The sequence below is a fragment of the Elaeis guineensis genome, chromosome 5, assembly GCF_000442705.2.
Source record: "Elaeis guineensis isolate ETL-2024a chromosome 5, EG11, whole genome shotgun sequence".
Classification (NCBI taxonomy): domain Eukaryota; kingdom Viridiplantae; phylum Streptophyta; class Magnoliopsida; order Arecales; family Arecaceae; genus Elaeis; species Elaeis guineensis.
In genome coordinates, this window is record NC_025997.2 from 121,997,553 (window position 1) to 122,023,183 (window position 25,631).

At 36.0% G+C, this 25,631-nt stretch overlaps 1 long non-coding RNA gene across 2 annotated transcripts; it reads left to right on the plus strand.

Annotated features, from left to right (window-relative positions):
• The first annotated feature begins 716 nt into the window (after positions 1-716).
• Positions 717-24,201, plus strand: LOC105046066 (uncharacterized). Of its 2 annotated transcripts, none has more exons than XR_832193.3 (2): positions 717-1,089; positions 23,077-24,201. It is a non-coding gene; the product is annotated as an uncharacterized lncRNA (long non-coding RNA). The 2 variants fall into 2 exon arrangements; XR_002164715.3 differs by having other exon boundaries at positions 717-1,085.
• The last annotated feature ends 1,430 nt before the right edge of the window (positions 24,202-25,631 follow it).

Genomic DNA, 25,631 nt, shown 5'->3' on the forward strand with positions numbered 1-25,631 from the left:
TATATTGATATTTATAATATATATAATATTTTACACTATATTATATTATACAATAATATTATATAATATATAATAATATTATATGATATATATTATATATAATATAATAATGTTATATTATATATAATATTATATAATACAATAATGTATAATAATATAATATCATAAATTGTATATTGATATTTATAATATTTTACACTATATTATATATATAATAATATTATATTATATATATTATATTATATTAAAATAAAATATTGATATAATATAATATTATAATATATTATATTGCATTATAATAATATATAATAAAAAAATAATATAATTATATATTAATATAATATATTACTATATAATTTATAATATTATTATTATATAATTATATTATATTAATATAAAATATTAATATAATATAATATTATAATATAATATTATAACTTAAAATAGTTGTCCTACACTAGGATGAGTTACAAAGTCATTCTATGTCAGGACGATTTATAGAGCTAGGGTGATTCATGCTGTATATCTATGCTGACAGCAAGACTACAGTAAATCTCAATATCGTACTTTTGGTCAGCCACCGACATACTTATCAGCATGAGATCTGGGCAACATCCCATGAAGGCATGATATTCTAGCAATGCTCGCCAGCATGAGCCTTCTTATAGTAGGCATTGCCATATCTTTTTCTAGAGCATCCCATGTATCCACCAACGTTGAGATCCATGCCAGCATGGATATTGATAGAAGAGTTCATTTGTTGAGATATGTGCCAGCATTGGTTTTGGACGGTGGTTTGGTAAATATTTTTAAAAATATATTATTTTAATAATTTTTTAAAAATAAATATTAAATCAGTAAATTTGCCTCCGGATGCAGAGGCACAGATCTCAACAAGTGAACTCTCCTATGCAGCGCAAGTCTGAACGCCTCTTCCAGAAGGCCCAAATCAGCGCTCCCGCCGCGCGTTTGGTCAGCCACCGGCATGCTCGCCGCCCACCGGAACCCTAATTTCTACGTGTTCTCGCCTTGGGCGTCACGATAAGTAGACAAAAGGCCTCGCGATGCGACTTGTATCATGTCTCGTTAGTATGCTCTTCTCCCTTTCCCTGTATCAGGCATTTAGTATCATAAAACGGTCTCCAAATTTGGTTGATAATATCTTTGTGCTCAAGTTGATCATTTTGGATTGGAATGGTACAGATGCTTTTGGGTCTTGTTTTCCTTGTGATTTTACTCTATTTTTTCAATTTTCCAATTCCAACATTTTGAGTTGCTAAGGAGCTGACTGTTTACAGATGACGGAAAATTGAATAGTTCTTAGAAAACTTGCTATCAGAGCGCATGTGATTAACCGATCATCTTATGTTATAAAGGATGGTTTGGATTGAGGAGGGGGACAAAAAAAAGAAAAGAAAAGAAAAGAAAAAGTGTGATGGTACTGTGAACTGGGAAGGTTAAATTTGCTTTTTTTTTTTTCAAATAGATATTTGAACTATCTTGCTGCAATAGGAAGGTTAGCTCGAAGTTGCTCGTCTTCTAGAATAGGGTAGTCAATTATGAGGAAAGGCCCACTGATCTGGGTGGGCTAGAAAGAGAGCCTATTAATATATCTTAGTTAGGGTGTACAGTAAAGGGATTTCACTGATGTATGATATCTGGGGCAATTATGGAGATGAGCTAAATGTCGTGGATACGAGATTTACAATAAGTGGGTTTTCACAGAGGAATTCAGAATATGAAAAAGGGAGAAGTGATGCTAGGAGATCCAGAGAAGCATTTTAGAGGTTGGAGCTTGATTCCTTACATTTATATTTTATGTAACATTAGGATTAAATTGGTGGGTGCATTTATTGATATACTAGAGGAGATGGCTGAGTGGAGTAAAGGGTTAGAAGATGTGGTTCATCTAGAGGTAGAGATGGACATTTGGCTTCCAAGGAAACACAACCAAATTTAAGACCTCAGCAGCCGTGGGCCACATGATGCTACGCAAAGGCTTTCCCCCTATCTTAGTGGAAATGTTTGTAAAATAGTATGCCTTTCATATATGTTGTAACCATGGTTGTCAAATAGCCTAGATGACTCTTGGTGATAGACTAGCCTATAGCCTGGTCAATCACCTAATTGACAGGCTTGGTAAAATTTTTTCTCAAATTATTCTTTGATTCACTTACTTCATTTTCATAATTAGATTTTTGAACTATTTCACAATGTTAATATTTTAACATACCTTGAAACATACATTGAGAACATAAACAATCAAGATTCAAGACACTTTAAGGTTATCTTATAATTTGTTGAACTTTCAAGCTATATTTTTAGTTTGTTAAATTTATACTGAGTTCATAATAAATGTAATAGAAGTAATAACATATATTATTATTGTTGTTTTAGCTCAAGTTCTGGAGTTTGTCAAGCTTCTTTAGTTGTCTATCCTGCTAGAGATTGGAGCTAAGGTTGATATTGTTGATGAAAGATCCTTTTCATGCTTACTTGTTTAACACTTAATTTTGAGTCATATTTTTAATAAACATTATAATTTTTCTTTGAGTTTTAATCAAAAGTTTGTCTCTCATATATATGTGTCATGTAAGAAAAAGATTGCAAGAAAATACTTTGTACCATATTTATTTGTGCATGTACATATTTAGATACATACACGTTTGAAATGTAGCTATAGGTACACACACGTGTTTGTGTGTTTGCACATATATGTTTTTACCTATACAAAACTAATGTTATATTTCTACATATGATTTCATATAAAACTAATATTACATTTCTACATATGAATTCATATATAGAACAAATTTATTCATTGATGTATATATAGTACAGGTATCATTACATGTACACATGAATGTACATGTGGATCTTTTTGTATGTGTAAGTATATATCCATGATAGTTTAGGCGAGGCTCATCTAAGAGTTTGGAGGCCTATCTATGAGCCATGCAGTAGCCAATGTTCCTAGGCAGCCATCTGTAAGAACTATAGTTGTAACCATCCAAAGATTTACTAGTACTGATACCAAATTGATGCTTTTGTATTGTCCAAGCTCTGAGGTTCAGAGAAATTCAATATCATATCAAACCTTCTCTATTCCATGTACAAAACAATAAGTAAGCAATTGCCACAAATGTCAGTTTATATAAACTGGAAATGGAGTGTCAATTGATTCAAAGACAAGCTTGCTCCATGCAAACAGTACATTAAGTATGGCTTGACATCAATACTCAAGTAATAAGGCTGAATCAACAAACCTTTGCTGCATTCATAGGCCAGGACTCTAGTTGCTGAATAAATCAAAAACAAGCCAAAAGCATTGACAATTCTTCATTGCAAGTTTAGTCATTCCATTGAGACAACCTAAATGGCACAACCTAGGGGCTGTGCATGCCATATATGGAATTTCCATACTTCACTGTGATCCCCTGCTATGGTCCAATCCTATCATTAGAAAACCAGTATGGGAGGACATGTTTCATTTTTGAAAAAAAATTAGCATAAAATCTCAACATGTTTTTGATGGTCACCAAATCCATGCACAAGTAACATCTACAGATGAACAAGGTTCATGCATATGGATGGAAAGTCATCCTGTGCAATGTTAGAATGGGGGACATTGGCTCGCCTGAGCCTCAATTTGCTAGCAATCTTAGGAGCCTTATTGAAGTTCACAGGCAGCTTTAGCATTTGGCTTGTTGGAGTCTATAATTCCAATCTAAGTAGGTTAACACACAAAATTGGAAAATGGTGTTTATATGGCTATCTTTAGAGAAGACTAAGATTGTGTCACCTTAGCAGCTCTATTATAGAAGAAAGGTGCCACATATCGGTTCTTCTGCTAACCTGCACCTCCATCATTCCACACACCACCAAATGTGTAGTTATTTTATGTTATTGCTTCCTTGATAGGTGGATTTTTAGCTGCACCAGTCCAACATTTGATAAAAATAGACCTTTAACGTGAAACCAAAGCACTGTACAGTTCACGAAAAACACCAGAAGTTTTTGTTAACATATTAAGAAATCATAGCAGCAGGAATGGAAACTGAAATTGTTCAGGCTCTTCTATTTTGGCCATCTTAGATTCAGTTTCTTGGTCTAAAAAGTACAAAGCCTCCATCAAAGTAATTGAGCTTGCTGTGGAGCAAAACCTGCAAATCGGCTCCAGCTTAGTAATTCATTTATGCAAGACATTTTATGAAATGTACGAGATATGATCATAAAGTAAGCCCCATCACCTGATCTGTTATAATATCTTGTAAGTTTATGCACCTCTTGGCTTTAGTTTCTGCTCAATCACTTTGTTGGTTGCAAAGAAGAGACGTTCACTGCTTTTACTAGCAAACACTGTGAACTTTGAAATTCCAAGGACATGTGATTTATCAAGAGTTTCAACAATTAAACATATGATCCGTTTAAAATAGATGCTCAAGGGCAAGAATTCTTGAAGTAGCAATTAGCAGACTGCTATGTGGCTTTACTGTCCTCAGTCTGCTGAAAATGAATGGCCTCAAATAATCATAGGAGTAAAAAAAAAACATCAACATAAGTTGGAAACAAAACCATTGTTTGTTCCATATATGTTATAGATCTATCTGATGAATGGATATGAGAATTATCAACATAATTTTGTAGGCAAACTATGTAATTAGAAGTCAGAAACATACTTGTATAGCCTCCTGAGATGCAATAGCTACAAGGGTCATGCCTGGCCTTCAGAATCTCTACTTGTGCATTCAATAATCTATAGTGCAAGTAACTGCAAGATTAATCAAGAACCATATTATGTGTAAATTCAATATTTGAGGAATGAGAAGTTATATCTTTTTAGTTTCAAGGTCAGTAGTCACCTGATGTTAAGTAACTAATCATAACCCAGATAGAGACGAAGTGAAATGAAGAAGAAAAGAAGTCAAACCTTTGAGCATAATTGATGCAGGCATTTTGGCTGATCGGTACCTGAATTCGAGAGATAAGATCCGAAAGGGTTGAAAATCTAGTTGACTGTATTCTGACTCAGCCGATTCGACACTGTTGAGCCAAAACGGTCATAACTTTCTTATCCGATGTCAAAATCGCTATTATGATCCCATTCCAAAAAGTTCTTTTTGAGCTCTACGAGGCTGGTGCTTTGCAGTCACCGAAAATTTTGGAGTCTAATTCAATCGTCTGACAGGTCGATGGGAGCACACAAGAGTCCTAGTCCGATATAGAATCTAGTTTTGATTTATTCTTTGTTTTGTTTTTTTTCGAATTTTTTCTTGTAGTTGAATCAGGACTTTTAGTCTATAAATAAGGTCTTCTGGCCAACGTTGTAATCAATTTATTGGAGTTATTGAAAAAAAAAATCCAAAGAAGAGAGTTTCTTCCCTTTATCGTTTTTCTTTGTTTCATGCATCTTCAACCTCTCTTTCCTTAGAAATGTGGCCCTAGACTGCATCAGTTGGTATCAGAGTGTAGCAGATCTGTGAGCGAAGATTCTTCCCTGCAGTCTGGATGACGGGTAGTGGTCGCAAGAAAAACCAACCTGCGAATCAGGCGACGGCAGCTCATGATGAAATCACGCAATGGGAACGGAACCTGATGTTGGAGTGTGAAGATTGGAGGAGACAGGTGGCGGATTTGATTGCGCGTCTTATGCAGTTGGAAACCCGACTGGCAAGCTTTGAGGTGAATCCAGAAGATCGCAGATCAAAGGATGAAGCTTCAGATTTTGAGAATCCTTTCCATAGGATTGCTCCCACACACTGGCTTAAAGGATGAGGTGATTTGTTCGAGCATCCAATCTGCTGGTTCGATTTCATCAGAATAGATCTGCTTGAATATTTAGATAGTCTACAAATGGAGGTGTTCCTCGATTGGTTGGATCAGATCGAGCGCATCTTCGAGTACAAGGGGGTACCTGATGATAAAAAGATAAAACTTGTTGTCTTAAAATTGACAAATTGAGCTTCTGTATGGTGGCAACATTTGAAGAAAATCAGAGAGAGCGGGGCAAACCAAAAATTCAGGACTGAAAAAGATGCAAAAGATGAAAAAGGTGTTGAGGGGGTAGTTTTTATTCTTTAACTACACGCAGTCCTTGTACCAGCACCTGCAGAATTTGTGATAAGATCTTAGATTTGTGGATGATTGCACGGAAGAATTCTACCAACTCGTGGCTAGGAACGACCTCACAGAGAACGAGGAACAGATGGTGGCGAGGTACCTGAGGGGATTAAAGCAACAGATCTAGGATGCCTTGAGACTCCACACCTTATGGACGGTCAAAGAAGTCTATCATCGTGCTGCTGTTGCTAAGGAGCAGCTGCGACACAAACCTATATCCAGATCTGATCCGTCCCAATGAAGCAATCAAGCAACAAAAAACCAACTCCGATGCAATACAACCACTAACCCTCATGTTCGTGTTGATATGAGACCCACGAAATCAGCCCCGACAGGATCTTCCATACCGAGGTGTAATAATTGTGGTGAAATAGGGCATATACAGAATGAGTGCAAAAAGCCTATTGGATGGCCTAAGAAATAATTGCTGATTGAAGAAGAATCACTGCCCGATGAGGAGGAGACTACCTATGATGAGGGCGGCGAAAAGGAGGATGATTCTTTATTATTTGGGGATAGTGGAGAGGCTCTAGTTGTTCGAAAAAGTCTGCTAGTTTCGAGGAAAGAAGAAAAAGATGACTGGAGACAGACAAAAGTTTTTCATACCTACTGTACCATTGTAAAAAAAGTCTGCAAAGTGATCATTGATGACGGCAGCTGTGAGAACGTCATCTCCCAGAAAGCCGTCACAAAACTGAACCTGTCAATAGAAAAACATCTTCGGCCCTATAAACTATCATGGTTCAGAAAAAGGAGCAAAGTCGTTGTCGATAGTCGCTATCTTGTGTCTTTTTCTATCGGATAGAAGTATTTCGACAGCGTATGGTGCGACATCATAGCCATGGATGCCTGTCATCTATTCCTGGGGAGGCCATGGCAGTATGACCATAGTATTATCCATGATGGCCATCAAAATACTTATACATTCTAGAAAGATAATTAGAAGATCATCCTAGCACCGATGAAGGAAGAAGATCTACCTAAACCAAAATCGAAGATTAGCATCAATCTTCTGACAAAGCATGCCTGTCTAAAGGAGGAATGGAGGCCAGCTACCTACTAGCGGTGGTGGAAAAGGGCAAGCTTGCTGAGCGAGACACCCCACCCCCAGTATGTCTTATCCTTCAAAAATTGCTGATGTTTTTTTTTGAAGATTTGCCTGTAGGATTACCACCAGAAAGAGATATTCATTACCACATCAACCTTATTCTTGGGATGAGTCTACCAAATAAATTGACGTACCGCATGAGTCCGGCTGAATATCAGGAATTGCAGTGGCAGGTTCAGGAGCTACTGGACAAGGGGTACATCCATCCGAGCATGAGTCTGTGCGCAGTGCCTCCTTGCTAGTTCCAAAGAAGGATGGTTCGTGGCGCATATGCATAGACAGTCGAGCCATTAATCGAATCACCATCAAATATCAATTTTCGATTTCGAGACTAAACGACATGCTTGATCAACTTGTTGGAGCCAAGGTATTCACCAAGATCGACCTGAAAAGTGACTACCATCAATTGCGCATCCAGTTTGGGGATGAGTGAAAGATAGCCTTCAAGACAAGGGAGGGCTTGTATGAATGGCTGGTGATGCCGTTCAGGCTTTCCAACGTGCCGAGCACCTTTATGAGACTAATGAACCATGTGCTGCAGCCATACATCAGTAAATTCATTGTGGTTTACTTTGATGATATACTTATCTACAGCCCTACTTTAGATGATCACCTGCAGCATCTTGTGGAGGTTCTTAACACACTGAGGAAGAAGTTATTCGCCAAGCCCAAGAAGTGCAGCTTTATGGCGAATAACCTAACCTTTTTGGGCTATATCGTCTCTTCCAAGGGGCTGGCAGCTGATCCATCCAAGGTGCAGGCTATTCATAATTGGCCAGTGCTGCGCAACATTTTCGAAGTCCGTAGTTTCCACGGCCTGGTGTCCTTCTACTGTAGATTCATCTGAGGTTTCTGTTCTGTGATGTCTCCAATGCTAATTGCATGAAAGGAAGACGATTTCAGTAGACACCCGAGGTGCAAGCTACCTTCGAGGAAATGAAAGTAAAGACCATCTCTACTAATGTTCGCCCTTCTAGATTTCTCTAAAATCTTCGAGGTGGAGTGTGATGCATCTTCCACTGGGGTGGATGGAGTTCTTAGTCAAGAGGGGCGGTTTGTTTGCTTCCACAGCGAAAAATTATCTAGGTCCAAGCTGAATTATTCAACTTATGATATAGAGTTCTATGCGGTGATCAGCGTGCTACGACAGTGGCGTCATTACTTGGTATAGAGGGAGTTCATCTTATACATCAATCATGAAGCCCTGAAATACATCAATAAACAAGAAAAGTAGAGCCGCAGGCATATCAAGTGGGCGAATTACTTGTAGGAATTTCATTTTGTTCTGAAGCACAAATCCGGTACTTAAAATTGAGTAGCAAACGCGCTAAGCAGGATAGCCAAGCTGTTGAGAGTTCTTCGTGTGGTGGAATCGGATTTGATACCTTGAAGGACCTTTACGCCAGCGATCCAGATTTTGGCCGAATTCTACAGGAGGTACATTCTTATGATCGAGCTGATTTCCAATTGCATGATGGATTTTTGTTTCGAGGTGTGCAACTCTATATTTTTTATTGCTTTTTGGAGGAGAAGATTGTACAGAAACTTCATAATGAAGGCCAGTTTGGTGGAGACAAGATTCTCACGCTGATCCATAGCAAATACTACTAGCCAAAATTGAAGCATGATGTAACCAGATTTGTGGAGCGATGTCGGATCTGCCAAGTATCGAAAGGGACGGCGATGAATGCTGGACTATACACTCCTTTACCTGTTCCAAATCATCCATGGGAGAAGATCAGTATGGACTTCATATTAGGACTACCTATGACCCAGAGACGGTGCTATTCCATGTTGGTTGTGATAGACATATTTTCGAAGATGGCTCACTTCATCGTCTGTCGTAAGACCATGGATACCTCAAATGTTGCTTAACTATTTTTCAAGAAAATTGTGTGTCTTCATAGAGTGCCCATGTCCATTACATCAGATCGAGATACAAAATTCATGAGCCACTTCTGGAGGAGCCTGTGGAAAAAATTGGGCACAATCTTACCATTCAGTTCAACCTATCATCCTCAGACAGATGATCAGATCGAGTCCATCAATAGGAGCTTGAAAAATTTATTGAGTCTTGCTAGTGAGCGCCCGAAGCAGTGGGACTTGGCCATAACGTAGGTTGAGTTCGCCTTCAATCGTTCAATGAACCAAACCACAGGCTACAACCCATTTCAGAATATCTATGGATCGAACCCGAGCAGTGTTCTAGACTTAACTCCTATCACTTCCAATGGGCGACCCAGTGCGAAAGCTAAAAATTGGGCTGAAGAAGTTCAAGCTATCCATCAGTTAGTCAAAAAATAGATTAAATCCAGTAACGCCAAATACAAAGAGGCCGCGGACAAGCACCGAAAGAAGAATTTTTTAGGTCAGCGATTATGTATGGGTTGTTCTGACCAAGGTTTGGTATCCAGTTGAAGAATACAATAAATTGAGTCAGCACAAAATAGGCGTCCTCATGATAATTAAGAAGATCAACGATAATGCCTATCAGCTGAAGCTGCCCAGCCATCTTCGAATCTTTGATCTATTCAACGTGAAGCATCTAATTCCTTATGCAGGTGATTCATTAGATAAGGAGATTTCTAAGTTGAGGATGAGTTCTTTTCAGTCTGGAGAGGATGATGCAGATGTCCTGGCTGATCCATACCTAGATTCGAGGGACAGAATTTGAAAGGAACGAAAATCTAGTTGACCGCATCCCGACTCAGTTGATTCGACACTATCGAGCTAGAACGATCGTATCTTTCTCATCCGATGTCAGAATCGCTATTATGACCCCATTCCGACAAGCTCTTTACGAGCTCTACGAGGCTGGTCACTTCGCCGTCACTGTGAATTTTGGAGCCTAATTCAATCGTCTGACAGGTTAATTGAAGCGCGCAAGAGTCCCAATCTGACATGGAGTCTAGTTTTGATTTATTCTTCGTTTTATTTTGTTTAGAATTCCTTCTTGTAATTAAATCAGGATTTTTAGTTTATTTACCCGAACCAATGTTGTAATCAGTTTATTCGAGTTATTGAAATAAAATTCTAGAGAAGAGAGTTTTTTCTTCTCTTTACCATTTTTCTTTGTTCCGTGTGTCTTCAACCTCTCTTTCCTTCGAAATGTGGCCCTAGGCTGTGTCAATAATCATAGAAATTGTTTCCACTAAGGAATTGTCTGATCAAATATAAATCCTTTTCTTTTGAGATATTTGGAGTATTTGTGGCAGCCTCATTGGAGATAGCATAAGCCATATGGACAGAGCCACCTCCTAGATCAACCTTTCCAATTGTATGTGAGCATTTCTTTCCCAATATTTCTAACAAGTAATTCATATCAATTAGCAGAAAATAAAGCATTTTTCCTAATGTTGACATTAATATACATAAGGGACAAAGTAAGAGTTTTTTTAAAAAAAGCAGAGTGCCTTGATCAGATGCAACCATCTCATGATTTAGCTTTTGCAAGGGCTTCTATAGCATAAGCCATATGGACAGAGCCACCTCCTAGATCAACCTTTCCAATTGTATGTGAGCATTTCTTTCCCAATATTTCTAACAAGTAATTCATATCAATTAGCAGAAAATAAAGCATTTTTCCTAATGTTGACATTAATATACATAAGGGACAAAGTAAGAGTTTTTTTAAAAAAAGCAGAGTGCCTTGATCAGATGCAACCATCTCATGATTTAGCTTTTGCAAGGGCTTCTACAGCTTAAGTGAAGGAGAAGAATTAAGCTGAAGTTTTAACTATTAGAAATATTAAAGTCTAGATGTTGATAAGTCATATGAAAATGACTTTGCAACTTGAGCAGCATTTCATGAACCGTGCCTTTTTTGGCTTATATTTGAACATAAAATATACTTTTCTACAGATCTAGGCATATGCATCTTAGACCTTGAAGCCTGCTCTCTTTTGTGCTGTGAATCTCTTCTTTTAGCTAACCAATTGAACCCCAAAGCTTAAGTTGGTAGAGCTGGGTTAACAATGTGTATCAAGCTTAACAACCACCAGCCATGGGGCAACCTACACCATGAACATGGAGGGACCACAATGATTGAAATGAGTCGAGATAACAATTGGGTTAATTCAGTAATTAGGATCGAGGGGATTCCAACACATGACCTCCAGCAAACCTATGCTCTGATACCATGCTAACTAACTAATCAACCCAGAAGCTAAAGCTAGTAGAGGACGTGTCAACAATGCGAATCAGGCTTCACATCTTCAGTACATATAAAATTTCATCCTTTCTCATGCATGACCCTCTTCATGCAATTGATGATAACTGATGGTGAGCTGCCTAGGAATGTGGTTCTTTCCTCTTACTTGTTTATGTTTCTGTTGTTATTTGAGATTGTTTGGGTAGGTTTATCTGGTTGGGAATGTCTTGTATTATCTTTTTTTCTATTTGTTTATGTCCCGTCCTCCCCCCCCCCCCCCCCCCCCCCCTCCTCAATGCATATAAAAGAAAAAAGGTCTGACAAATTTTAAAGCTGTTGTTGATTGTGCTCATATGCATATAAAAGAAATAAAATCTGGCAAATTACTCCTTTTTTATGCAAGTAATATTCATATGTATCTGAATCTTGGGTAACAAAGTCGGTGCCTGCAAAGGTGAATGATGGAACAAGAATGCTTGGGCAATGATGGAGTAAAGTTAGGAAGGACATAGTAGAAGAGCATGTCCAAGGAAGAGTAGAGATTGTCTCACTAGAAGATAGATGAATTGATAGGTGTCATTTATTCATATATAGGAAGGTTGACATAAGGTGATCGTAGGAGGGCACTATTTTAATATGAAAGCCTAAAGAGTGTGGTAAGATTGAAGGGTGGGACCTGAGGAAAACTGGATGGCTATTGAGAGTGGATTCATAGCACCACCATTAACTAGGCTTTACCCTATTATAAAAATGATTGATGTCATTTGGAAGCCAACAAAATAGATTTGATAATGTTTATAAAGTTTAGCTGCTAAATATCTGTAGTAATTTCTGTCACAGTTGTTTCCCTTGTTTAATTCTTGTTTTTTTTATTTTTTTGCCCCTATACATGAGACTCTCTGTTATCTGCTTCCTTGTGCGATGGGTATGTCTGCTTGCAAAAATGTTATTGAAGTCTTAAACAATCTGTATTTTTTCACATAATCTGACTGTAACTGATTTAAGGTTTCTGCATCAGTCATGGTGCATATGTAACTATCTATTGCTTGAATTAATAACTGCTACATTAAGTTCTCTCGAACTAAATACGGACAGATTTGATTGTTTGATCCACCATGTGCTAAATTTCTGACATCAAGGATTTTGGACTTAACCCAAATATGAATTTGTTGTACTCAGTATTCCATTTCCAATCATTTTTATATGTCACAGAGACCCCTTTTTGGGCATTACATTTGTGAGTTGCTGTAGGCATTTTTGACCAACTCTTTTTGATATGAAGGCCATTGTATGTCACAAATGATCCTTTCTGTCTACTCTAGCATGCCATGAGGGATTGAGGAGCCACTAATCCCAGATGGTACATGCCATATGAACCATGAACAGGCAGTCATCACTCCCGAACACCAGTATATGGGTGAACTGGCACGAAGCCACCTGAACCAACAGATGCCTAGCTGGCACCAGCCAGTGCCTGCTCAGTGCTACCCATGTGCTGTGTCACTATGATGTACCACGTTACATGTCAAACAAGTGGGTGGTCAGCACCATATTTTGATCCCTGCATATCATTAGTGCCTGGTTTTTTGCCCCTGCCAGTCTCCTGGGTACATGGCCTTTGAGAGATCACTTAAAGATTGCTTTGCTCTTGGTTAGCATGTCCCATCGATCCCTTTCTCTATAAATTTTCTCTTTACACACCTAAGTTTTCAGGATATTCATATGCTTGCATCAAAGCACGTTGGTTAAATAGTACTTCATATAGCTGAGAAATTAATCAAAGTCATTTCACTCTTTTCTATTCTACTAAAATTTTTCATTTTGGTTAGGCAAGGCCCAATTAGTTCAGTCAAGGAAAATTAAACTTTCAAAATATCTTGTTTCCTTTCTTTGAAACTTTTCAGGTCAACATAAGTGGTCCTTTTTAGCAAACATGGACTAAGTTATGTCAAAACTCAACTCATCATGCATAAAATTTTTCTACTGCAGTAAGAGCTCCTAAAGGGCTGCTTGGGTGCCCCAACTATTTGTCATCTATTTATAATTAAGCCTTACATGTTTGCATAAGCAAAGCATAATTTAGTTACACTTTAGATGTATAACATGCTGTTTAACCCTCATGATCTCTAGGAAGAGGAGTTGTGAGACTATATTGGTCTTTGATCATGTGCTTCCCACTTGAATTTATAGGGTGCCTTGGATATATGACAGGTTAACATGCTTCACTCAACATGGAAAACTCCCTTTTGTTAGAGGGCACAACTGACATCTTTGTTTTCGGTGAAGGCACAGTTGATGTCTTTAGGGAGCAAACCTTTTACCACTTTGGTAGCTTTAACCTTATTTTGGGCTTGAGCTCTCATTGTGTCACGCCCCCGACCCGAGATTGTAAATCGAGGGTCATGGCAACCGCCGCATACTCATAGAAAACTCTTCCCATAAGCATGCAAGGCATCTTATCATGCTTTCCTAAAACAACAGCGGAATAATTAATCAATAATTTAAATCCAAAATATAACGACTTAAATTTTTCTTTAATGTCTCAATAAATTCAACAATGATTCATAGTCTTTATATTAAATTCAATAAGATTTTCAACTGAAAATAAAAGTATAGAGATTCTGCTTCTGATTACTCTTCCATTCATATCTTGTATCATCTTAATTCCTCAATATTTGTAAAAACAGTAAAATAGGAGGTAATGAGTTAGACAGCCCAGTAAGCAATGATCACTTTCAACAGATTTCATCAGGCATTTAAGTAAATAATCATTTATAGAAAATAAGCATATAGAGTTCATCAATTCGAAATCAATTTCCAATTATGCAATATAATTCATGCCAAATTCATTTCTTTTTCGAAAATTCAAGTTTCTTTCCAGATTTCAATTTCTTTCGTTCTTAAATTCTTTTCGTCAACCATGAGTTATGACCACATTTTTCCTGTGGTAGGGTCATAACACCGCGTATCTTCTTGCGGTGAGCTACGAATCATCTGGCAGCAAAATCCTTTGGAACCGCTGGTCTCTCTGGCGGTTTGTCGCTGGTCTCTCTGGCGACGTAAACCCTCAGGATAAATCAATTGCCAACGTATATGTCCCCATTGGCAGAGTCCTTTACATAGTCAGGTTGTCAATTCATAATGTTTCTTATATCATAATTCTTCATAAATCATATTTTATATTCTAATTTCGATAATAAAACATATAATCATGTAGTATCGAAATCAATCAATATAATGCATTATGAAATCAATATGTTCAATCATGCTTCATCATAACATTTCAAATAAGATATTTTCATAACAAAATACTATTCATCCAATTCATGCATCGTTTCACAAATCATGTCAGAAAAATACATTATAATTTGTCGATAAATCTAGAAAAAATGAAACATTACTTACCTCAAACGCATTCTAATAAATCCACATAATTCTATAAATTTTCTTCCAAAATTCTGTTCGTAGATCACATCGTGATATCCCATGATCAAACATCCACAATCCTATACAAAATCAATTTCAATAATTAGAAAGAATACGAATATCATATTTCAACGGTTTAGATTGGGTCCAATCATCTAATTTCATTTAATCAAAATCTAATTAGGACCTAAACGATCCAAAATTTGACTATCAGATCAAATCGGATAAAAAGTGATAGGATCGAAGTTTCTTCATCGATTTCATAAAATCAAGTAGAGAGAGACAATTAGAGGAGAGAGAATTTATGAGGTACAATTCGAATTGATCAGGTGATACAATCCAACATTACGATTGGTCCAATATCTCGATTAGTGAAATCAACATGATCAAATCAAGTCATGGCTAGATCGGAATCATGGATGATCAAATCTAAAGATTCATGGTCTGGTCAAGGTGGGTGCCAGTACGCTGTCTGACAATCATGGATCAGGGTTCTTCATTAGAATCAGATCAGGACTATTAAAAGAAATTTCTTCATTCACTAACTTTTTTAGAGAGAGAATCAATCAAGAGAGAGAATATTTTAGAGAGAGAAAATTCTAGAGAGAGAGAATTTTAGAGAGAGAAAACTCATCTTGAATTTTTTAGACAATATGATTCAACAAATCCGATCGATCAGATCAAATCATGTTGAAATTATCATGTGGATAATTCAATAAAATCATAAGAAATAAAATCTAAAAATACCTGATCTGATCAAAGTGGTGTCGGTGTACCGTCCGACGATCACAGATCAAAAATCCATCACGAGGATCATTTAAATTCATCATCATTCTTCTCAAGATTCTAGAAAATCTTAGGAGAGAGAAATAATTTAGAGAAAGAAAGTAGAGAGAGAAAATACTAGTTCAAGCTGAAGAGAGAGAGGGAAGAGAGAGAAACTCTCTTTCTCATATTTTATTATTTATTTTATTTTTCTTTCTTCTTTTCTTTTTTTTTCTTTCTTTCTTTCTTTTTTTTTCTTTTTCTTCACGGAAGAGAGAGGAGAGAAAATCCTATTTATTATTATTATATTATTATTCTTCTTCTTTTTCTTCTCTCTCTCCTTTTTTTTTCTTTTTCTTTTTCTTTTCTTTTCCTTCTTCTTCTTTTCTTTTTCTTTTTCTTTTCTTTTCCTTCTTTTCTTTTTCTTTTCTTTTCCTTCTTCTTCTTTTCTTTTTCTTTTTCTTTTCCTTCCTTCTTCCCATGGGTTCCTTTGGGCCGAAACAGGGGATCTCACAATCCCCTGTTGGCTGGCCGACCGGCGATGCAACCGACGTGGGGCGGCCGTCGGCAGAAGGGGGGCGACTCGACGACAAGAGGAGGGCCAAATCGGTGGTCGGCGGTGATCACCGGCGTCGGAAATCAAAGAAAAACGACAAAAATAAAGGTTTCTTCCGCAACAAAATCCGACGACTCCAGTCGCCGACGAGCGTGCACACAGGCATGGGAAGGAAAGGGGAGAAGAGAGGAAGGGGAGGAGGCTTACCTCCGACGCCGACGAGGCTTTTCCGGTGAGCAATTGGACGGGCACAGGGATGGGTCTCCGTGAGGATTTTCCGACGATCTCTGCCGTTTTGCCCCGGGATTTCTTGATGAGAGGGAGAGAGGAGGGTTCTCCTCCTTAAATAGAACCAGAGAGGGCTCTTTCCGACTCCGATTGGGAGCCGGCGAGAGGAGGAAGAAGACTCCCTTCGGGAGTTCTTCTCCTCTGTTTTCTTTTTTTTTTTTTCCTTTGGGCTTTGGTGGGCTGGGATTCTTATTCGGGTCGGGCCATCATATTCTTCCCCTCTAAAAGAAATTTCGTCCTCGAAATTTTTCTTGCTTGAGTCTTCATAGTTTCTTACTTGAATCTCATCCACAAATATTTCAATATTCTAATTCTTGATATAAAATTCATTCTTAAATCATTTTATAAGAAAAAAGTCAATACATCAAATATTGATCTGAAATGGAACCATTCATTTTCTTATTTATCAAGATCAACATCTCAAAGATTTTCAATATTTCAAGATTTTGAAATTAGATCTCATTTTCTGTAAAAATTAATGTTCAATATCTCATGACTCAAATTAAAATCAAATCTATTTCTTGTGAATAGAAGAAGGTCAATATCTTAATTTTTGAATAAGAATTTTATTTTTCATCATTTATTTATTTTTCAAAATATTAATCACTCTTAATTTCAACCCATCATAAGATAGAAAAACATACTTCTATGAATCATTTGATGATATCCTAATCAATCAAAATTCAAAAATATTTTCTCTTATTCGTACTTTCAAAGGTTGAAGATTTATCATTTCAATCTCATTCTCGAACTTTTGATATTTTAATTCTCGATACAACTTCATCATTAAGTCATTTCATAAAGATCAATATCACCATTGTTGATTGAATCAATATCACTATTTCTAGTCATCAAAATTTTTTTACTCAAACCCTCAAACTCTTAAATATTCTAATTCTTGAAGCAAATTTTATCATTAAGTCATTCCATAATAAAATCAATAACTCAAAAATTGATCTAAATCAAAACTATATTTTTCTTATAATCAAAATCAATATCTCTATTCTAAGTAAGTATATCAATTTTCTTTATCTAAACATTAATAACTCTTAATTAATCGATTCATTATCAAATTAAATTATAAATAATTTCAATCCATCTTTTGTAGAACAATTGTCAATATCAATAGATAACCTCAATCTTTTTCATTTAGTCAGAGAAATAATAATAATCAAAAGAGTTCTAACTTCAAATTTTATTATACCCTGGAGCTAAATATTTGAGTATAATAATTTAAGATCAAAATCATCATTCAATAAACGATCTCAAATTCTTCCTAATAAATAGAGAATTGTAAAATTCAATTTTAGGATAGAAAAAATTTATCTCTAAATATTCTAAATCTAAAATCAAAAATCAAAGGTCCACTCATCCTAAAATTAGGATGTTAAATATTTTTTTGTAGCATAGTAGGTAGAAGCACTATTTTTTAAAAATCACATTAGGATATCAAAAATAATTCAAAATTTTAAAATATTATTCTTTCTAATATCAATGAATTTCTTGTATCAAACTAGATCATCTATCATAATTTTTTGACTCAAAGAATCAACATTCCTGACTTACTCAAAGTAATCCAGATTACCATGCTTCCGCTGTATACTCTGATCTAACAATCAAAATTTCTTAGGTTCACCAAAAAAAGTTTGATCAAATTATTTCTTTATCTTATCAATAGAAATGATTTTAAATTTTAAATTTCAATTGAAGTCAAAGATTAACTTTCGATTCTCATTCATACTTTTACTGGTGTACAAAAATCTTGATTAACCCTTGAGTCCAATATCATATTTAAAACCATCATATAGATTTACTATAATCAATATGAATCAAATCTTAATTCTCATATCAATTCAATTCGATAATTTTCAAATCAAAATTCTTATAAGTCAAATCAACGAAAAAAAAATCTTTCGATGCTCCACCAAATTTGGACATAATCAGAATATATAAGAATTTCAAATCATTATTTTTTTTTCTAAAAATTTCTATCATCAGGATCTTCAATATCTATCAAATATCTTTTCATAACAATCATACAAGCTTCAAAAAATCAAATCTCCATTTAATAGTAGATTCAATTAGGGACCTCGTTAACAAAAGCAAAGGAACTCCATATCAATTCTTAAATCCAAAATTTCTAAATTATAAATTCACATGGATCCGTTAATATAAATCAGATCTTTTATCTTAATCTGAAGATATCAATTTTTCATTAACAACCTCAACAATAATATAAGAAAATCTCTTGATCAACTTAGATACAAAATTTTTAAATTAAAATTTCATACACATCATGTAGTCTCTAAGAGACATAATAAGATCCATTATTTAGATCTAAGGATGATGATTAAAGATTTTAGTACGATGAATATTCTACAACCTCATAATCGATTTCATCAATAAGAAATAAGTTTCTTTGCAATATCCTCAAATATGCATTCATCCTAATATGCCACTTTATATATGATCCACATACCAAATTCAATTTCGATAAATATTCCAATCAAGTATCATAAAAGATTTTTCTTAGTCCATCCTGAAACAATATTTTATCGTCAAATCTTTATCTTGCCAATAATAGTCAACTTCTCAAATAGAAGTAATATCATAGTATTATTCTCACATCGAATTTGAACTTACGATTCACTTGAATAATCAATGATCAAATTAATAACCATAATGCACAATAAAATTTTATGTCAATCCTTTTATGATTACTTTCAATCAAAATCTAACTAATCATATCATGATCAATAGATTATCCATCATATTTCAAATTCTATATGTCATAATCTCTTGTGATCCTTTCATACATAATCTCAATATTTAACCAAAAGTTCATAAAGATTTCTCCCACTACAATCATCAAAGATCTACACCATAATGTCCTTAGTGTCTATCCACTTACACCCATTCTATATCTGATTCTATGTTTCATAATTTATCCACTTATGCGCTGATATCACTTTAATTGTCACGCCCCCGACCCGAGATTGTGAATCGAGGGTCATGGCAACCGCCGCATACTCATAGAAAACTCTTCCCATAAGCATGCAATGCATCTTATCATGCTATCCTAAAACAACAGCGGAATAATTAATCAATAATTTAAATCCAAAATATAACGACCTAAATTTTTCTTTAATATCTCAATAAATTCAACAATGATTCATAGTCCTTACATTAAATTCAATAAGACTTTCAACCGAAAATAAAAGTATAGAGATTCTGCTTCTGATCACTCTTCCATTCATATCTTGTATCATCTTAATTCCTCAACATCTGTAAAAACAGTAAAATAGGAGGTAATGAGCTAGATAGCCCAGTAAGCAATGATCACTTTCAACAGATTTCATCAGGCATTTAAGTAAATAATCATTTATAGAAAATAAGCATATAGAGTTCATCAATTCGAAATCAATTTCCAATTATGCAATATAATTCATGCCAAATTTATTTCTTTTTCGAAAATTCAAGTTTCTTTCCAGATTTCAATTTCTTTCGTTCTTAAATTCTTTTCGTCAACCATGAGCTATGATCACATTTTCCCTGTGGCAGGATCATAACATCGCGTATCTTTTTGCGGTGAGCTGCGAATCATCTGGCAGCAAAGTCCTTCGGAACCGCTGGTCTCTCTGGCGGTTTGTCGCTGGTCTCTCTGACGACGTAAATTCTCAGGACAAATTAATTGCCAACGTATATATTCCCATTGGCAGAGTCTTTTACATAGTCAGGTTGTCAATTCATAATATTTCTTATATCATAATTCTTCATAAATCATATTTCATATTCTAATTTCGATAATAAAACATATAATCATGTAGTATCGAAATCAATCAATATAATGCATCATGAAATCAATATGTTCAATCATGCTTCATCATAACATTTCAAATAAGATATTTTCATAACAAAATACTATTCATCCAATTCATGCATCGTTTCACAAATCATGTCAGAAAAATACATTATAATTTGTCGATAAATCTAGAAAAAGTGAAACATTACTTACCTCAAACGCATTCCAATAAATCCACATAATTCTATAAATTTTCTTTCAAAATTCTGTTCGTATATCATATCGTGATATCTCATGATCAAACATCCACAATCCTATACAGAATCAATTTCAATAATTAGAAAGAATACGAATACCATATTTCAATGGTTTAGATTGGGTCCAATCATCTAATTTCATCTAATCAAAATCTAATTAGGACCTAAACGATCCAAAGTTTGACTATCAGATCAAATCGGATAAGAAGTGATAGGATCGAGGTTTCTTCATCGATTTCATAAAATCAAGTAGAGAGATAATTAGAGGAGAGAGAATTCATGAGGTACAATTCGAATTGATCAGGTGATACAATCCAACATTACGATTGGTCCAATATCTCGATTGGTGAAACAACATGATCAAATCAAGTCATGGCTAGATCGAAATCATGGATGATCAAATCTAAAGATTCATGGTCTGATCAAGGTGGGTGCCAGTACGCTGTCTGACAATCATGGATCAAGGTTCTTCATTAGAATCAAATCAGGATTATTAAAAAAAATTTCTTCATTCACTAACCTTTTTAGAGAGAGAATCAATCAAGAGAGAGAATATTTTAGAGAGAGAAAATTCTAGAGAGAGAAAATTCATCTTGAATTCTTCAGACAATATGATTCAACAAATCCGATCGATCAGATCAAATCATGCTGAAATTATCATGTGGATAATTCAATAAAATCATAAGAAATAAAATCTAAAAATACCTGATCTGATCAAAGTGGATGTCGGTGTACCGTCCGACGAACACAGATCAAAAATCCATCACGAAGATCATTTAAATTCATCATCATTCTTCTCAAGATTCTAAAAAATCTTAGGAGAGAGATAATTTAGAGAGAGAAAGTCCAATTCTAGAGAGAGAAAATACTAGTTCAAGCTGAAGAGAGAAAGGGAAGAGAGAGAAACTTTCTTTCTCATATTTTATTATTTTTTTATTTTTCTTTCTTTTCTTTTTTTTTCTTTCTTTCTTTCTTTTTTCTTTTTCTTCACGGAAGAGAGAGGAGAAAAAATCCTATTTATTATTATTATATTATTATTCTTCTTCTTTTTCTTCTCTCTCTCCTTTTTTTTCTTTTTCTTTTTCTTTTTCTTTTCTTTTCCTTCTTCTTCTTTTCTTTTTCTTTTCTTTTCCTTCTTCTTTTCTTTTTCTTTTCCTTCCTTCTTCCCGTGGGTTCCTTTGGGCCGAAACAGGGGATCTCACAATCCCCTGTTGGCTGGCCGGCCGGCGGTGCAACCGGTGTGGGGCAGCCGTCGGCAGGAGGGGGCGACTCGACGACAAGAGGAGGGCCAAACCGGTGGTCGGCGGTGATCACCAGCGTCGGAAATCAAAGAAAAACGGCAAAAATAAAGGTTTCTTCCGCAACAAAATCCGGTGACTCCGGTCGCCGGCGAGCGTGCACACAGGCATGGGAAAGAAAGGGGAGAAGAGAGGAAGGGGAGGAGGCTTACCTCCGACGCCGGCGAGGCTTTTCCGGCGAGCAATTGGACGGGCACAGGAATGGGTCTCCGTGAGGATTTTCCGGCGATCTCTGCCGTTTTGGCCCGGGATTTCTTGATGAGAGGGAGAGAGGAGGGTTCTCCTCCTTAAATAGAGCCGGAGGGGGCTCTTTCCGACTCCGATTGGGAGCCGGCGAGAGGAGGAAGAAGACTCCCTTCGGGAGTTCTTCTCCTCTGTTTTCTTTTTTTTTTTTTTTTTCGTTTGGGCTTTGGTGGGCTAGGATTCTTATTCGGGCCGGGCCATCACACATTGTATGATCTTTTTTGTTGAGTGGAATCCTTAGCGAAATTAAAGTAAATCCCTGATTGTTTTAGCAAATCTGTCCAACAAAATTTGTTTGCTAGCTATTCTCTGATATCTATACATGTGCTTGCTTTTGCTGTTCTAGTGTTCTCAAATCTCAAATATATCCAGCCAATGCAAACTGAGGTAGCTCAAGTTGTCGAAGCCCAGTAAGAAACCTAGATTTCTTTTCTTTAATAAAATTACAGTACTCCTAGAAAGCAAACCCTTCAATTGGGATGTGTCAGGAATCTTTCAGAGACTGTTCAGATGGACTTCTCTCTTGCCCAGCTTCATGTGCTACATTGTTTCACTTCTTTCCATGTTTGCTTTAATGAGTCTCGCCTGGTTGTACCCTGTTCATCAAGGTTTTCCCACAAGTCTGTTGAACACAAACCAAGTTGTTGTAATATTTCAGTTCTGCCTGCTTAACAAAAGTTTACTTTTCAGGAAAATTATCTAGGATTTTCCCCCTTTTTTGTATGCCAACTAGATGTAGACATTTCTGTTCATTTATGTACTCCTTTCTCAATCATATGGAATCAGATGATTAAACCAAGCCTAGTTAGATCAAATAAAACCAAGCCCAGTTATATTTAGTTCTGACGCTAACATTGCCATTTGGACATGGCCATTGCCTTATTTGGGACTTAAGCTGCACCTTATATTCTGATAAATTTTTGTCAAGCAAGAAAGTTTTCAGTTTGACATGAAAAGTTCAGATCATATTTCATAACCTACACTTCTGCTTAATCTGCTGTAGAATCGGCTTATGCAGGTTTCCGGATACTAATGAATATACTCACCCATGTTTGCTGAACAGGTCTGCTGCAGCTGATAGCTATTGCAAACTCCTAATAGTGAATGCTACATTAGCACTTTCTGTCCTTGTTCCAGCAGTAAGGAGAATCTGTGGGTTACTTACCAAGCTTCATAAATCTGAAATGCCAGAAGGTGCAACTGACCTTGTTATTAGGTTTCATCTGTTATTTGTAGACCACACCAAACGTTACAGCTAGTTCTGGACCCATGGATCATTTAAATAAATGACATTCTTGATTGTCGTAGATTGAGTGAACCAAACATGCTAAGATGGTTAGGCTGAGTTGAAGCTTGAGAAAAGGAGAAAGTTGGTGACAGATCTATAATTCTTAAAAGCCATACAAGATGGATACTCCATGTCATTGAAAATGAAGATTTTTGTACTGCAAGTCTTAAGTGCAAACAAGAAAGCCCAGAGCCGCTCCTCATTTATGCTTGCTGTCACTGATTGAGGAGTAAGAATGAAGAAAAATAATCATGACTTGTTAGGAAATCAAGGTTTATTTGTGGTCTTCAAGTCTTGAACCACATCTGAAGAAGCCCAGGTTCCTTCTTATTTACATCTGCAGCCTCCTTGATGATGCAATTTAAATAAACGAAAAGGAGATCAAATGTGGGATGTCATGATGAAGATGGACTCTGATGAGCAAAACTGGATACACGATCCAGGATCTTTTTATGTCTGGTCATCGGCTGTTCAAAACTAAGTAGGATGCTTACCAAAACTAATCTCTTAAGTAAGATATGTAAATAGATTTCTCATTCAATTGTTTGTCCTTGTTATTGTTGATGGTATCATTGTTTAGCTCCAAAAGTTAAAAGAAGTGAAGTGTGCTCGCTTATAATATGAGAGTGACTACTTAACCAACGCCTTTTCTCTGTGCCATGTTGCTGGTGGGGACAACCTGAACCTCCTCTTCCTTTCATCAAAGAGGGTATGCTTTTGTTTGTTGTTGCTCCTCCATTCAGATGACAGTTTTGTTGCGCCTACTTTGTTTTTTTTTTTCCTCCCTTTGTTTTCTAGGACTTGGTAAATGTACTCCCTTCTGTTGACAGATACGCTCTTCTATTGCCCCAAACAGTCACAATATTCTTACTTATTAAAAAATTCTGATTATTTGTGCTTCTTTTCATGGCCAGATGACTTGAGAGTTTTAGTTTGTTTTATGGTTTATTCATGAACTATTTCGATGGCTTATTCTAGTAACTCTTATGGATTACGAAGTACTGATGTCATTTGTTGCCAGCGGTGGTGATGTTTTTAGCTATTGTTTGTTATTCTTTTCTCTCATGCTTTTCATTTATGGATAAATATATATAATAATGTATTATTGTTGTCTTTTAGAAGTTATGCATTTATATATATATATATATATAGATAGATTCCGGCATTTTTTGTGTTCTAATTCGCAGCAATAAGTCAAATCATTAGTGAATGCTGAACCTATGATTTGCTTTAGAGAATAGGTGCAAGCATGAGATGGAGGGAAATGATTCTATCAATCTCTCTTTGCTTTTTCTTGTGGGGTTGTGCCTGCAGTACCATAAAGAGTCCTCAAACTCCAATGCGAGCGTGTGTGAGTGCGTGTGAGTGGAGAAGGGGAGTGATGTCTTTGGCCGGTTTGCATTTTTGTTTGATGATACTTCTCTTTTAGCCTCGAAGTGGCTGTTAAAGTCTCCAAAGGAGCATGACCTTGAAACAGTCTGCCAGGCTTTTCCTATCCGTGCTTGACACAAAAATAAAGGCCTGCGGCATGTGTGCATTAAGCACATGTCTCTGCCTCCCATGAACCCATGAATGTGTGTGTGGGGGGGGGTGGAGAGAGAGAGAGAGAGTTCTTTTGGGAAGCATGTCTCATGTCTAATAAACAAGATCTTTAGCAAGTAGACCTGATCCAAGAGTTCAGAGTATGAGACCGATCCATTTAATTCAAATCTGGTTGCACCTATAGCTGTCTCATCTAGTCATTGGCCAAAGAAATTCCTGTAACAACATGAAAGAAAAAAAAAAAAAGGGAATTCCTTTTTGACATAGGAGACCCAAGGCACATTTGATTGGAATTATAGATTTGGAAAGCATTTCTCATCATTAACTTTGAGCACTCAAGAGAACCATTGGTTGGTTGTGAGGAAGGAGGGACCCTTTTTAAGCCATAATAAAGTTGAAGTGAAGGGAATGTGAGCTCTTTTGCAAGTTAATTTTCATGGAGTTATAAAAAGAAATTATTTAAGATGCTCTTACACATGGATGGGCAATATAGACATGTTAGGATGCTGCAAAAATTTGTTATCGGGCTCTATATGGAGAAATTATTAGTTAAAATTGTTCTACTATGTATATCCTGTACAATAAAAAGTTACAACAATATTCATTGTTGAAAAGTGGCATCGTTATCCAAGCTTGATTGAAAACTATAAAGGAAAAAATGTTAACTTTATCCACTAGCTGATAACTTTTGTTGCTTTCAATGAAAAAAAATTACTACTTTGGATTGATATAACAACCTTTTATTAGATGGTGCAGGATACACGTGGTAAAACTATTCTAACCAATAA